This window comes from Pelodiscus sinensis, chromosome 11 (genome assembly GCF_049634645.1).
Source record: "Pelodiscus sinensis isolate JC-2024 chromosome 11, ASM4963464v1, whole genome shotgun sequence".
Lineage (NCBI taxonomy): Eukaryota > Metazoa > Chordata > Testudines > Trionychidae > Pelodiscus > Pelodiscus sinensis.
The window spans coordinates 38,034,425-38,049,199 of NC_134721.1; the positions used below are offsets into that span (position 1 = coordinate 38,034,425).

A 14,775-nucleotide genomic window follows, 5' to 3' on the forward strand; every position below is an offset into this window, starting at 1 on the left:
CAGAAGACAGGATACTTTGCTATATGGACCTTTGGTCTGACCCAATATGGCCGTTCTTATGTTGTAACAACAAAGGTCTTTGTCCCTAATCATTGGAATAGATCAGCCATGTATGTGGTAGACTGAAGTCTTTAGATGAAAACTGGGACAGATCTATACTTACCAGATGATCGATGCTCTGAAGGTTGATCTTCTGGCACTTGATTTAGCGGGTCTAGTACAGATCTGTAAATCAAACACTGAGGGCAGCTCCAGCCAGTGCCTGGTACTCCTCCTTTTGCAAGGAGTAAGGGAAGCTGATGGGAGCATTTGCTCCCATCAGCCTCCCACAGTATGGATGCCGCCAAGGCTCAGCTTACAGTTAACCAACTCCAGCTATGCACTTTACGTAGCTGGAGCTGTGTACCTTAAGCTGACCTTCCTGGTCTAGTGTAGACCTGGCCTGGATGTCTTTCAATACCACATTACTGGGCTTGAGGCTGGAATTAGTGAGTGAAATTCTTTGGCCTGTATTATATAGTCAGTCAGAAAGGGTGATCAGAATTGTTTCTTCTAGCCTTAATGTGTTTGGGTTTATAGTTATTTAAAATTATTTCTGAAGAAAAAAGTTTTAAATAGTTTATTAGGACTTCCTACTATTTCAACTACATATATATCTGTACCTGACATTTGCAAATCCAGTTCTCATTGACTGATGTCAACTCTGTAACCACAAATCTGTCCAAAAACTAATTTTGAATTGATATATTATCTTTTTTGAAAATGTATGTACCAAGATTTTATTTCCCTTTTTATAATAATGTAGATGCATTTTATAATAGTGGTATGTCATTCCAGGACACACAGGCTTATTTCAGAAGCAAATCTCTTAAGTGGCCAATAGAATATTTATTTAGATTTCTGTTTCAAGACACAGTCAAAATGCTCACCTTCTGGGACAATTATGCCTTGTGAAAAGACACAGTATGGGCTTTTCCCTCACACACTTCCTTCTGATCTAAATGTTCATTTCAATGAAATTCTCTAAAGGGGTATCAACAATCATTTGGAATTCAAACTGGCATATACACCCCCATAAATAATACTGCTCTTGTAGGAAGCAGAGCTTATTTACATCACCATACAAGCTTTCAGGATATTATAATGAAGTAGGTATGCTACAGCATAACATGCAAAATGGTGCACAGAGTTTTTGAAAAATGTCATTCATTAGCTCACACTATGGCTGGTTTCAACATTATTAAAAATCACTCAGTTCCTGTCCTTTAGATTTCTCATAAATACTCCATAACTTACTATATGATATTGAATTTTAAAGTTAGGAGGAAGAGGAATATACATTTTGGCTATGCTATGTTTTATATCATATTACTTTCTCCTGAAATACAGTATGTGTGTCACTAAGAAGCTATTCAAGGTACAATAGGGCCTATGAGACTAACAACAGCAATTTGTTGAGTTGAGCATCGGAAAAAAAGTGTTTATAATGTTTCCTCTGTGTTCTGTATTCTCCAGCCATCACCCCTGGGTGAGGATGTGAAAATTTTCTCTAGGGTAAATAAGCAATTTCTGAGAAATGACTTCATACTTCTTAAAAGCAAGTTCTGCAGATACTTAAACTGTATGTCTGTGTCTACATTGGGCCACTTATTCTGGAAAATCAGCCGCTTTTCCGGAATAAGCTGCGAGCTGTCTACACTGGCCCTTGAATTTCCGGAAAAGCAACGACACTGTACTGTACAAAATCAGCCGCTATTCCGGAAAAACTATTCTGCTCCCGCTCTGGCATAAGTCCTTATTCCAGAACACTGTTCCGGAAAAGGGCCAGTGTAGACAGCCCAGTAGTCTTTTCCGGAAAAAAGCCCCAATCGCGAAAATGACAATCGGGGCTCTTTTCCGGAAAAGCGCGTCTACATTGGCCACAGATGCTTTTCTGGAAAAAGGGCTTTTCCGGAAAAGCAGCCTGCCAATGTAGATGCTCCTTTTCCAGAAAAACTTAAAACGGAATAGTATTCCGTTTTAAGCAGTTCCGGAAATTCATGCCAGTGTAGACACAGCCTATATCCTATAATGAGCTTTCATGGGCACAACCATGTCTGAAGAAGTGTGTTGTGCCCAAGAAAGCTCATGATACTGTCTATATATTTTGGATAGTCTCTAAGGTGCTACAGGACTATTCATTGTTTTTTATGTTTTTCTAGCTATAGGCTCACATGGCTATCCCTCTGAGACTTGTGAGACTATGTGAGGACTATCACAGGAGGAAGTGTCTTTAACAGAGCTTTTCCTTCCTTCCTAATCCCCATAATTCCTTTCATTTCCCTTAAACCAAAGAAGAGAAAGGAGGATCCTGGAGACCACCTGAAGATTGAGATCTACAAGACAGCAATTGGGACCTGAACTGCCTCCTCCTTAGAAGACGATGCAGAATAGGTGAGAGGCCTGTGTTAAACAGAGAGTGTATCACTAGGTAGAGAGAAAGACAGGTATAAGAGGGGGGAGAGATAGCTCAGTGGTTTGCGCATTGGCCTGCTAAACCCAGGGTTGTGAATTCAATCCTTGAGGGGACCAATGAGGGATCTGGGGCAAATCTGCCAGGGATGGTACTTGGTCCTGCCATGAGAACAGGGGCCTGGACTTGATGACCTCTTAAGGTCCTTTCCAGCTCTATGAAATGGGTATATCTCCATAGATATAGCTGCAGGGGCAGACCTCAAAACATGGGTATAATTTTAATATTTTGGTGCTGATCAAAACAGTACCTACAAACACTTTGAAAGTTATCTTGTTGCCTAAAACAACTAAGAATGGCTTGAACTTTTTGATTGCTATGTTGCATGGGACACTTCATCCATATTCACTAATTTATCTAATGCATATGGCATAAAGTACAACTTATATCAGATGCTTCAGGGGGTAGCCGAGTTAGTCTGTACAGGATACACTTAAAAAACAACAAATGGTCTGGTAGCACTTTATAGACTAACAAAACATATAGATGGTATCATGAGGTGGGAGAGGTCCAGGTTAGATATTAGGAAAAACTATTTCACTAGGAGAGTGGTGAAGCACTGGAATGGGTTACCTAGGGAAGTAGTGGAGTCTCCATCCCTAGAGATTTTTAAGTCTCGGCTTGACAAAGCCCTGGCTGGGTTGATTTAGTTGGGATTGGTCCTGCCTTGGGCAGGGGGCTGGACTTGATGACCTTCTGAGGTCTCTTCCAGCTCTGTGATTCTATGATTCTATGATTCGTGGGCACAGCCCACTTCCTCAGATGACCGGAGTTTTAGAGTAATCTGAAAACTTCAAAACTCCAGTCATCTGAAGAAGCAGGCTGTGCCCACGGAAGCTCATGATACCATCTACATGTCTTGTTAGTCTATAAAGTACTACCAGATCATTCATTGTTTTTTAAGTATAACTTATATAGATTATATAAAACACTGATGACTATTTATTTGCAAATTGTCATGCCATCAACTGAGCTGCTGAAAATGACATTCTGTTGTGACTAAAATTCTCTGGCTTTAATATGCAGTATCGACAAGCATGTCTATGTAAGTGCACTCATTTTCTAATGAAAGATATACAACAGAAAACAATAGGTCAAAGATTGTGATTAAAAATAGTATTCCAGTTTGAATTTAAAGTATTTGTTCTATTATCAGCACAGATATAGTGCATGAATATCACTGAGTTTGAATACATGATGTCAGAAAATGGATATCTACTGTACTGATTAGTATGCAGAGTATTTCTTTTCTACCTGCATTACCATAGCATTGAAAATCCAATGCTATTTGCTATGCTCTAACTTTATTGAAGAAATAAGAACATAGGGGTGCATCTATACTGCACTGTTATTTCGAGATAACTATGTGAACGTCTACCCAGCCATTCCGTTATTTTGAAATAATTTGAAAATAACGGGCAGCTTATTCCAAAATTTGTAAACCTCATTATATGAGGAATAACGCCTATTCCAAAATAGCTATTCAAAATAAAGTGTGTAGACGCTCCACTGCTGCTATTTCAAAATAGCCCCTCAGCAAAGTCATTCTAAGTTAATCCTCCCCAGTGTCTCCTGGGGCTCTAAATCAATATAGCAAGTCTACATTAGGGAAGCCCACCTCAGACTAATTTTGAGGCTTCCTTGCAGTGTAGCTATTCCAGAATAGCTTATTTCGAAATAGCCATGCAGCGTGGATGTACCCTAGCTAGAAGTCAATATAAACTAAAAGGGTAATTCAATCTCATGATTCAGGACATGAACAAAAGGGTCTGGGAAGGATTTTTTTCATAAGGTTCAACATTGAACAAATGGTTATGTGCACTGCAAGGGGTTTCACCTTCCTGTGAAGTAGCAAGTACAGGACACAAACATCTGAGTCATTACAAAAAGGTAACAACATTCACTAACATGATAGAATTAGATATGAGCCAAATGCTTCTAAAGGAATTATGAGAGACGGTAACTTGATGTGTGTGACAGCTTGTGTGGTCATTTGTGCTATTCTTCTCTCTTACACTTACCTGGTAAAACTAGATGAGTCAAAATGCAGATCATTAAGATAAAAACTGGGCTATAAGAATAATTAATTGAGCTCTTCCTGGGCCCTATGTAAACGACTCCACCTTCAGGATATAGCAGGAATATTTGCTGTTCACAGAATGGCTCTCAGTCAGTACAAAATAATGTAATAGCATTAACAAGCAGGTCGGCACGGGAGCGTCCAGACTAGCTCTCTGAGCCGACAAACAGCTGATCAGCCATTTGTTGGCTCAGCGCGGCAACCATTTAAATTTAAATGAAGCCGTGATTATTTAAATCGCGGCTTCATTTCCCTTTGCCGATCAGCCTAATCTACATGGCTCCATCAATGGAGCCATGTAGAGTAGACACACCCTCAGAGAACCGTTGAGTGGATGAACATTCATAAAGGAAAGTACAACATTCAGAACAAGGCCCCTGCCTACTCTCTCTCAAGAGAGGAAGACAAAGCTAATTGCTGCTGAATTCATCCAAACAATTTCAATTTATTATTGAAGGCAATACAACCACAAGCAGGATTTTTACATTAGATGTGGGCTTTTTAGAAAAAGTAAATCAGATAGAAATTCATAATAGGCACAGGTCTCAAACTCTCCAAGAAAGATGCCAGTTTGACAGCTTTGTCACAGCAGAGGTTGAGTGTCACCATTATGTATGAAAAAAACTATAGCAGCATTTGAGGTTAAGTTTGTTGGAGTAGCAGAGGCTACATTTTCATATGATTTTCTACATTTTCACATTCCCAGAAGCATCTGAGGAAAAGAGGAAATGAGGCTTTCCTTCTAAAATGTTATTAATTTTAAAGCAAGTACCTGAACAAGTTCTCAAAGTTATGACTTTTCATTATTTTTATCACAGTTCCATGACCTGCCATTTTTTGCAGGATAAATCCATCAATATTAAGCTAATTTAAAAGGCACAATTATAGCAATATTCTTTGCTCTTCTGTCTTTTTCTCACATAGCACAGTCCCTTCAAGTGCAGTGACAAGGTAGGTGAGGCAATATCTTTTATTGCACCAACTTCTGATAGTGAGACAGACAAGCTTTCAAGCTTACGCAGAGTTCTTCCTGAAGTGCAATGACATTTCTGCATGTCAGTTTTGTTCTGCTCAAAACAGCAATTATGGCAATTCGCAAATTCTGTCACTAAAAGTCAACTATTTTCTTCCTAAGCACCAATCTCAGAAGAATATGTTTGGGTTTTTTAGTTTCGTTTTCCTAAAATATTATCTGTTCCCAGACATTTTGGCAATTTTTGTTTTACAATCAGTAGTGCACTTCTGGTAGTTTTTCAGAAATTATTCATTGAAACAGAACCTTTCTCGTAAAATTCCTGCCTTTGATAACTGGAAATTTCTGACAAAAAAATATAATAAAAAAAATCCCAAGCTAGCCTTAGTCATAATCTGCCCTCTTTCTCTACTGCAACAACGTCTGTTTATTCAATATTCTGAGGGGTAGCTGGGACCATCTGGTCTTTTATGCCTTTGGAGATCTGCAGGGCATATGCTCCAATGGACACTACCGATTAAAAGATTCCAACCTTCTGTACATGTGCAGTAAGAGTGGAATCCACCTGGACAGAACAACTTGAGGAGTCACCCATACTGCAAAGTAGCCATTTTGTTTGCAGTTCAACTGTAAACAGAATTGCCCAAAATTTACATAAAGGAAGAAACTAATTAAAATTAATTTGCAATACCCACATTAAGGGCACTTTGGCAATGAGTAACACTCATGCACAGAACCACCGTCATATTTAAAAGTCCTTTTATAAAAATATTGTTGCCTTCTATGTAAGTGTAATAACCCCAGAGCCTACCACAAAGACTATATTATTTTATTAGAGGTCCAGAAATGGGCCAAAACCAATCCTTTAAAGAATCAAAATCTTGTGAAATTTTGCTGGCCAGTGTAGAATCATAGTCCAAAAGCTCAGTACAGTCTTTGGGGAAAAATATCTTAATTACAAGTGTAATTAATATTAAAGAAAATCTGTTTAGTCAGTGGACTCAAGATCAAACAGTACATCGGCTACTTTATACTACCATTATCCCTAAATAGGCACAGAAATATTTGCAACAACCACCACCTGGGGGGAGGTCAATTCTCTTAATACATCTGTGCATGGGAAATATTTTTAGGAAACATACATTATTTTTAAGTTGATTAAATGAGTCTACACTCAAATGTCAACTAAATATACCACTTTAAGAATGAAACTATGGTTTCGTAATAAGAATAATGCACAATACTTTTTTAAAAGTAATGTTAGCTTTTTATAGATGCTTAGCCACAGTAATGAAAATCAGAAACTCAACACCAATTCATTATACAATGAATAAGCACTATGGCTACATCTAGACTGGCATGATTTTCCGTAAATGCTTTTAATGGAAAAGTTTTTCCGTTAAAAGCATTTGCGGAAAAGAGGGTCTAGATTGGCACGGATGCTTTTGCGCCAAAGCACTTTTTGCAGAAAAGCGTCCGTGCCTATCTAGACGCAGTTTTGCACAAGAAAGCCCCGATTGCCATTTTCGCCATCGGGGCTTTTTTGCGCAAAACAGTCCTGAGCTGTCTATACTGGCCCTCTTGCGCAAATATATTTGCGCAAGAGGGCTTTTTCCCGAATGGGAGCATCATAGTATTTGCGGAAGAACACTGACAGTCTTACAACAGATCGTCAGTGTTCTTGTGCAAATTCAAGCAGCCAGTGTAGACAGCTGGCAAGTTTTTCCGCAAAAGCAATTGCTTTTGCGGAAAAACTTGCCAGTGTAGACGCAGCCTATAAGTCTAATGCTGACTGTATTGTATTTCATCTAAAAGCTGCCAAAATATAATGGAATGCAAATAAATATGTAATATATCCCTTTGATAATTACCTACTGTTTCTTTATAGGTTATTTCCAGTAATGAGGTCCTGCATCATCATTATAACAAGTGTATACTTTCGTCACTAATAATAAACAAGTACCCCAAGGGAACATCAATAAGCAAAGTATCAAAGCCAGAGCTGCTTGACACTATTTTAGTGCTTGCAGAAATACTAAAAGAAAGCAACACAAAAACATCAAATTCACAGTTAATCCACACAGTCGTACCAGGGAATTGCCTTTGCTTTTGTTAGGCTCTGAGCAAGAAAGATAAGCTAACAAAGTATTGGGTAGGCATAGGTAGACTGCACTTTCTTTGCAACATCCAAACCCCGTATTATGAGTGGGCACAGAAAACAATGGACAGATATGAGTTCCAGGTTGGTTTCAAAGTATTAAAAAGAAACCAATTTTATTACTTCTGGCATAAAAGAGTCTGATGGCATTACTATGAAGATGTCCCTCTTTTCTAGGCACACTAAAAGCATCTTGAGAAAATATTTAAATAAAATGGAAAATATTTAAGCTATGTGGAAGAAGGAATGGGACAAATTAATATGAGGACTGGCAAAGCTCCTTATTTATTTACATTGGACATTTTTCAGTGAGTCATTAGTCAATAGTGCCAGATGGTTAGCAGGTGAAAATTGGAATAGCTCCAATGATGTAAATAGAATTGTGCCAATTCATGCCAACTGAAGAGCCAGCCTATATATTTTGATTTAAAATGATTAGGATTAAGAAGGAACAACTATGGGATGGTATCTGACAGAATTTATGGTTATTAATTCTAAAGGAGGCAGCTTATTTTGCCAAAGTTATTTTTAGAAGATCTGTGTTTCAATGTAACAAAGATTCCATTTAAGATATTTAGTAATTTTGGATTCCATTCTGTCAGGACCACTAAGGAAGATGAGCACTACACACCTGCAGGAAGATATACTGTCAGAATCTTTTTTGGGTGTGGAAATGGGATTTACAAACCCCAGGCTGAGCATAAGCAGAAGATCACACCTCTGAACAGCTGCCAGGACTGCCAGGCTTGGAGACAAACATAGCTGTTACCAATTAAAACAAACCCAGCCATAAAGGAGGGAGACAAGAAAGGAATGAGGAGGCAGAAAGGCCTGGGATTGCAGGACAAGAGACCCATGTCAGGCTGCCTCTGAAAAACAAGGAGACAAAAGGAGATCTCAAGCCCTAAGTTTTAAGGGCGGATGGACTCAATGTAAATTAGGAGTTTATGAACAGATCTAATTGCAGACACATTGAAATAGACCAGTTAGGGAAAAACTGGGGCCCTATTGAGAGATTTAATCAAAAGCAATTCGCAGGTGGTCACTCAAATACAATCTGGGCTATGTTTAGACTGGCATGATTTTCCAGAAATGCTTTTAATGGAAAAGTTTTCTGTTAAAAGCATTTTCGGAAAAGAACGTCTAGATTGGCACGGACACTTTTCCGCAAAAGCACTTTTTGCCGAAAAGCATCCATGCCAATCTAGACGCGCTTTTCCCCAAAAAAGTCCCAATTGCCATTTTCGCGATCGGGGCTTTTTTGTGGAAAACAAAGCTGAGCTGTCTACACTGGCCCTTTTGCGCAAAATTTTTGCGCAAAAGGACTTTTGCCCGAATGGAAGCAGCATAGTATTTCCGCAAGAACACTGACAATCTTACATGAGATCGTCAGTGCTTTTGCGGAAATTCAAGTGGCCCGTGTAGACAGCTGGCAAGTTTTTCCGGAAAAGTGGCTGATTTTCCAGAAAAACTGGCCAGTCTAGACACAGCCGTAGAGTTTACTTACTGCCATCACATTTGAAACATGATAAGAAAATGAAGTCTGTGGTACTTTCAGACAACTAGAGAAGTCCCGCATCTTGTTCTGATAGCACACTTGAAATCAAGAACAATGACCTGCAGAACCTCCTAACTACTGACTTCGTTCCCAAATGTGAAATAGGGGCCATGAAACTGATTCCGCTGCCACTAGTCCCCATGAATTCATACAGGATTCAGCCTATGTCCCTGAATACTCACAGGATGTGGCCTATGTACACATCTGTTCTGAAATCTTCCTAGTCTTATCGTCTGAATTAGTACAATTGTAAAAACAACAGAATTATAAATGAAAGAAGGGAATTTGTGCATATTCTTCAAGGAAATAAAACGTGTGTTTAAAGCCACTAAGAAATATCTGTGTACTTTAAACCCAAACTTTTTAGTTGAATTGAAGCACAGATGATACTGCATATGCAAGCAGCATGGTGAATCAGTGCACTTACATACGAAAATTCTATGTGGCCAACTATACCAGGACTTAATATGTCAGCTAAGCAGAAGCTGATCTTCCAGCCCACACAATCTCATTATCAGAAGTAGGGCATATGAATAATTTTCATTATTTGCACTCCATACATAAAGTGGGTTTTTTGGTTTTTTTCCCCCTCAGGGATTCATAAAGCTTTTAAAGTGATTAGAACCCAAGTTTATATATAGAATGCATGGCTACGTCTAGACTGGCATGATTTTGCGGAAATACTTTTAACGGAAAAGTTTTTCCGTTAAAAGAATTTCTGCAAAAGAGCGTCTAGATTGGCACGGATGCTTTTGCGCAAAAAGTGCTTTTACGCAAAAGCATCTGTGGCCAGTCTAGACGCAATTTTGCGCAAGAAAGCCCCGATCGCCATTTTAGCCATCGGGGCTTTTTTGCACAAAACAGTTCTTCCCTGTCTACACTGACCCACTTGCGCAAGTATTCTTGCACAAGAGAGCTTTTTCCTGAGCAGGAGCGTGAAAGTATTTGCACAAGAAGTACTGATTTTGTACATTACAAAGTCAGTGCTCTTGCACAAATTCAAGCAGCCAGTGTAGACAGCTGGCAAGTTTTTGCACAAAAGCATGTTAATGTCATGGTGTGAAAGTTTTAATACTCTATGGGGATATTTAAGTTAGATAGACATCTAACAGAAAAAGCGGCGAGGAGTCCTGTGGCACCTTATAGACTAACTGAAGTGTAGGAGCATAAGCTTTCGTGGGCAAAGACCCACTTCGTCAGATGCATGTAGTGGAAATTTCCAGAGGCAGGTATAAATATGCAGGCCAGGATCAGGCTGGAGATGACGAGGTGGATCCCGTAGCAGGAGACTTCTGGGTACACGTCTGGCTCTGTCAATCTGTCTCCTCACTTCCTCGTGTGGGTATCGCAGTTTACAGAATGCTTGTTGAAGATCTTGTAGGTGTAGGTCTCTGTCTGAGGGTTTGGAGCATATGCGGTTGTACCTCAGTGCTTGGCTGTAAACAATGGATCGTGTGGTGTGTCCAGGATGGAAGCTGGAGGCATGCAGGTAAGTGTAGCGGTCGGTACACCGATCGACAGAGCCAGACGTGTACCCAGAAGCCTCCTGCTACGGGACAAGCCCAAGAAAGAAACCAACAGAACACCACTGGCCATCACCTACAGTCCCCAGCTAAAACCTCTCCAACGCATCATTAGTGATCTACAACCCATCCTGGACAATGATCCCTCACTCTCACAGGCCTTGGGAGGTAGGCCGGTCCTTGCCCACAGACAACCCGCCAACCTGAAGCATATTCTCACCAGCAACTACACACCACACCATAATAACTCGAACTCAGGAACCAATCCTTGCAACAAACCTCGGTGCCAACTCTGCCCACATATATACACTAGCAACACCATCACAGGACCTAACCAGATCAGCCATACTATCACTGGTACGTTCTCCTGCACATCTACCAACGTAATATATGCCATCATGTGCCAACAATGCCCCTCTGCTGTATACATCGGCCAAACTGGACAGTCCCTACATAAAAGAATCAATGGACACAAATCTGATATTAGGAATGGCAACATACAAAAACCTGTAGGGGAACACTTCAATCTCCCTGGACACACAATTGCAGATCTAAAGGTAGCCATCCTGCAGCAAAAAAACTTCAGGACCAGACTTCAAAGAGAAACTGCTGAGCTACAGTTCATCTTCAAGTTTGACACAATCAACTCTGGATTAAACAAAGACTGTGAATGGCTTGCTAATTACAAAAGCAGCTTCTGCTCTCTTGGAATTCACACCTCCAGATCAGCTGCTAGAAGTGGGCCTCATCCTCCTTGATTGGATCCACCTCGTCATCTCCAGCCTGATCCTGGCCTGCATATTTATACCTGCCTCTGGAAATTTCCACTACATGCATCTGATGAAGTGGGTCTTTGCCCACGAAAGCTTATGCTCCTACACTTCAGTTAGTCTATAAGGTGCCACAGGACTCCTCGCCGCTTTTGCAGATTCAGACTAACACGGCTACCCTTCTGATACTTGACATCTATCAGAGATGGTCTAGATCGGGGTGAGCAATTATTTTTGCTTGGGGGCCGCTTCAAAAATTTTTGAAGTAGCCCCAGGTCATTCTGGAAGGGGTGGGGCTTAAACAGGAATAGGCAGGGTCTAAACAGGAAGGGGTGGGGCTACTCCACCCCCAGACCATGATTGGTCTGGGCGTGGGGGAGCCGCTTTGCCCCCCTTCTCACTAGCCACTCATGCACTGGAAGAGGCTAGGCATGATCCTCCACCCCCAGGGCAATCAGGGCCCGGGAGTGGGGGAATGATGAAAGACTCCTCCGCTCTTACCCCCGCTATGCGAGCAGCGCATGGTGCTTCAAAGCGCCACATGCTCCTGGCAGGCCGGGAAGAGGCTTTGCGTGCTCTCCTGTCCCCAGTCCAATTAAGGCCTTTGAAGTGCCACGCGCTGCTTGCAGGGTGGTGGCAGAGCAGGGAATGATTTGGGAACTCCCCTGCCCCCAGGCCTTAATTGGCCTCGTGACGGGGGAACAGCAGAGCCTCTGAAGGCCGGATCCACCCACTTGGTGGGCTGGATCTGGCCCGTAAAAGCCCTTTTGCCCACCCCTAGTCTAGATGGTACTGGGCCCTGCCATGAGGGCAGGGGACTGGACTCGATGACCTCTCGAGGTCCCTTCTAGTTCTAGTGTTCTATGGTTCTATGATATGCCTTCAGGATTTCTGCATTTGTGAGTCATTAATGAGTCATGCAGTTCATCCCAAACAAATCTCAATAAAACCATTATACTTTCAGACATGCTATTTTGACAGGTTGGTTTTACTTAAGCCACATTTTGAGACCCAACAGGAAGACTGTTTTGTTTTTTTTTAAATCAAATTTGTTTTTAGGCTTAGGAATCTCAGATGTGGTTTGGAGACAGATTGATTAGTACTGGTGATGATGGATAAAATGAAAAGGTTACTTACCTCGTAACTGTAGTTCTTCGAGATGTGTTGCTCATGTCCATTCTGATTAGGTGTACGCGCGCCGCGTGCACAGATTCCAGAGCTTTTTTCCCTTAGCAGTACCCATAGGGCCAGCAGGGAGCCCCCTGGAGTGGCACCGGTATACCCCTGCTGGCCCTCCCACTTTGTCTTTAAAAAACACCGTGTAAGGTGGTTCTGATGTGAGGGCCTTAAGCTCAGACACCCGCCTGGCCGAGGTAATGGCCACAAGGAAAGCTACCTTATAAGATAGATGTGTCAGGGAGCATGAAGCTAGGGGCTCGAACGGGGGCTTCATAAGGGCAGTCAGGACCAGGTTAAGGTCCCACGCCGGTACCGGAGGCCTCTCATATGGCATCAACCTGTCGACTCCCTTTAGAAACCTTTTAACCAAGGGGTTGGCAAAGATAGACCTTTGGCCCCCACCGGTGTGGAAGGCCGCAATGGCCGCCAGGTACACCCTTAGGGAGGCTGTGGCCAGACCCTTTTTCCGCAGGTGGAGAAGGAATTCCAGGACAGTCGGAACAGCCCCTTCACCTGGAGCGAGCGTCCTGCCCCCCAGCCAGGAAGTAAACCTCCTCCACTTAGCCTCGTAGAGAGCTCTAGTGGACAGCTTCCTACTTTCCAAGAGGACCTCCTGGACATCTCTAGAGCAGGCTTGCTCCGTCAATGAGAGCCACTGAGGAGCCACGCTGCTAGGTGGAGAGATGGAAGGCTCGGGTGGAGTGCCACCCCGGCCTCGCAGCTCTGAGTGATTAGATCTGGCACCAGGGGTAGCCTGAGCGGGCCCTCCACAGTCAGATCCAGCAAGGTGGTGAACCAGTACTGTCGAGGCCATACTGGCGCTATCAGGATGGCTCGAGCCCTGAACCTCTGCACTCTGAGGAGTGTGTCGTGGATCAGAGGGAACGGGGGGAAGGCATAGAGTAGGCCCCTGGGCCAGCTGACCTGCAGCGCATCTCCCCGAGAGCCCTGCCCGTGCCCCATGTACGAAAAGAACTGCCCGCACTTGGCGTTGCTCGGAGTTGCGAACAGGTCCAGCCGGGGAAATCCCCACCTCTGGAAGACCTCGTGGAGTACATCCCCCCTTAGCACCCACTCGTGCGCCTGGATTGAATGGCTGAGCCTGTCTGCCAGCCCGTTCCTGGTTCCTGGGAGGTGAGACGCCTCCAGAGAAATGCTGTGGGCTATACACAGTTCCCATAGCTCTAGGGCTTCCCGGCACAGGGGAGAGGAACGCGCCCCACCCTGTTTGTTGATATAGAACATGGCCGTAGTGTTGTCTGTCAGCACCGCCACCACTCTGTTCTGTAAGTGGGGAAGGAACGCCCTGCAGGCCAACCTGACCGCCCGCAGCTCCTTGATATTTATATGGAGGCGAGCCTCCTCTGCCGACCACATACCTTGTGTCCTGAGGTTGCCCAGGTGAGCGCCCCATCCCACGTCCGAGGCATCCGTGACCAGCTGCACAGACGGGGACGGCTTGGTGAACTGGACCCCCGCACACATCGTGCTCTCGTCCTTCCACCAGTCCAGCGAGCGCAGGACGTCCTGGGGGATAGTTACCACCGCATCCAGCAGCGACCTCAAGGGGTTGTGCACTACCTTGAGCCACCCCTGCAATGGGCGCATGCGTAGCCTGGCATGTTGGACCACGTAAGTGCCCGCCGCCATGTGGCCTAGCAGCCTCATGCAGGTCCTCGCCGTCGTAGTCGGGAACTCCTGCAGCCCCACTACCAGCGATTGAATGGCCGAAAATCTGTCTCTCGGTAGGGACGCCTTGCCCATAGGCGAGTCCAGATGGGCCCCCACAAAGTCTATGACTTGCGTGGGCTCCAGCAGTGATTTGGCCTCGTTTATGAGGAGGCCGAGGCCCTTGAACAGAGCTCTGGCCCTCGAGACATGGTCCAGTACCTGTTCTCGAGACTTGCCCTTTATGAGCCAGTCGTCTCAGGAACGCGGCTACCACGGTCATACATTTGGTAAAGACTCTCAGGGCCGTACACAGTCCAAAGGGGAGGACCGTAAACTGAAAGTGATCCTGCC

The 14,775-nt window shown here is 43.3% G+C and overlaps 1 protein-coding gene across 17 annotated transcripts in view; it reads right to left on the reverse strand.

Annotated features, from left to right (window-relative positions):
* LOC102448489 (plasma membrane calcium-transporting ATPase 2) overlaps positions 1–14,775 on the reverse strand; it is an 858,088-nt gene that overhangs the window by 97,731 nt on the left and 745,582 nt on the right. The gene's annotated exons all lie outside the window — the stretch shown is intronic.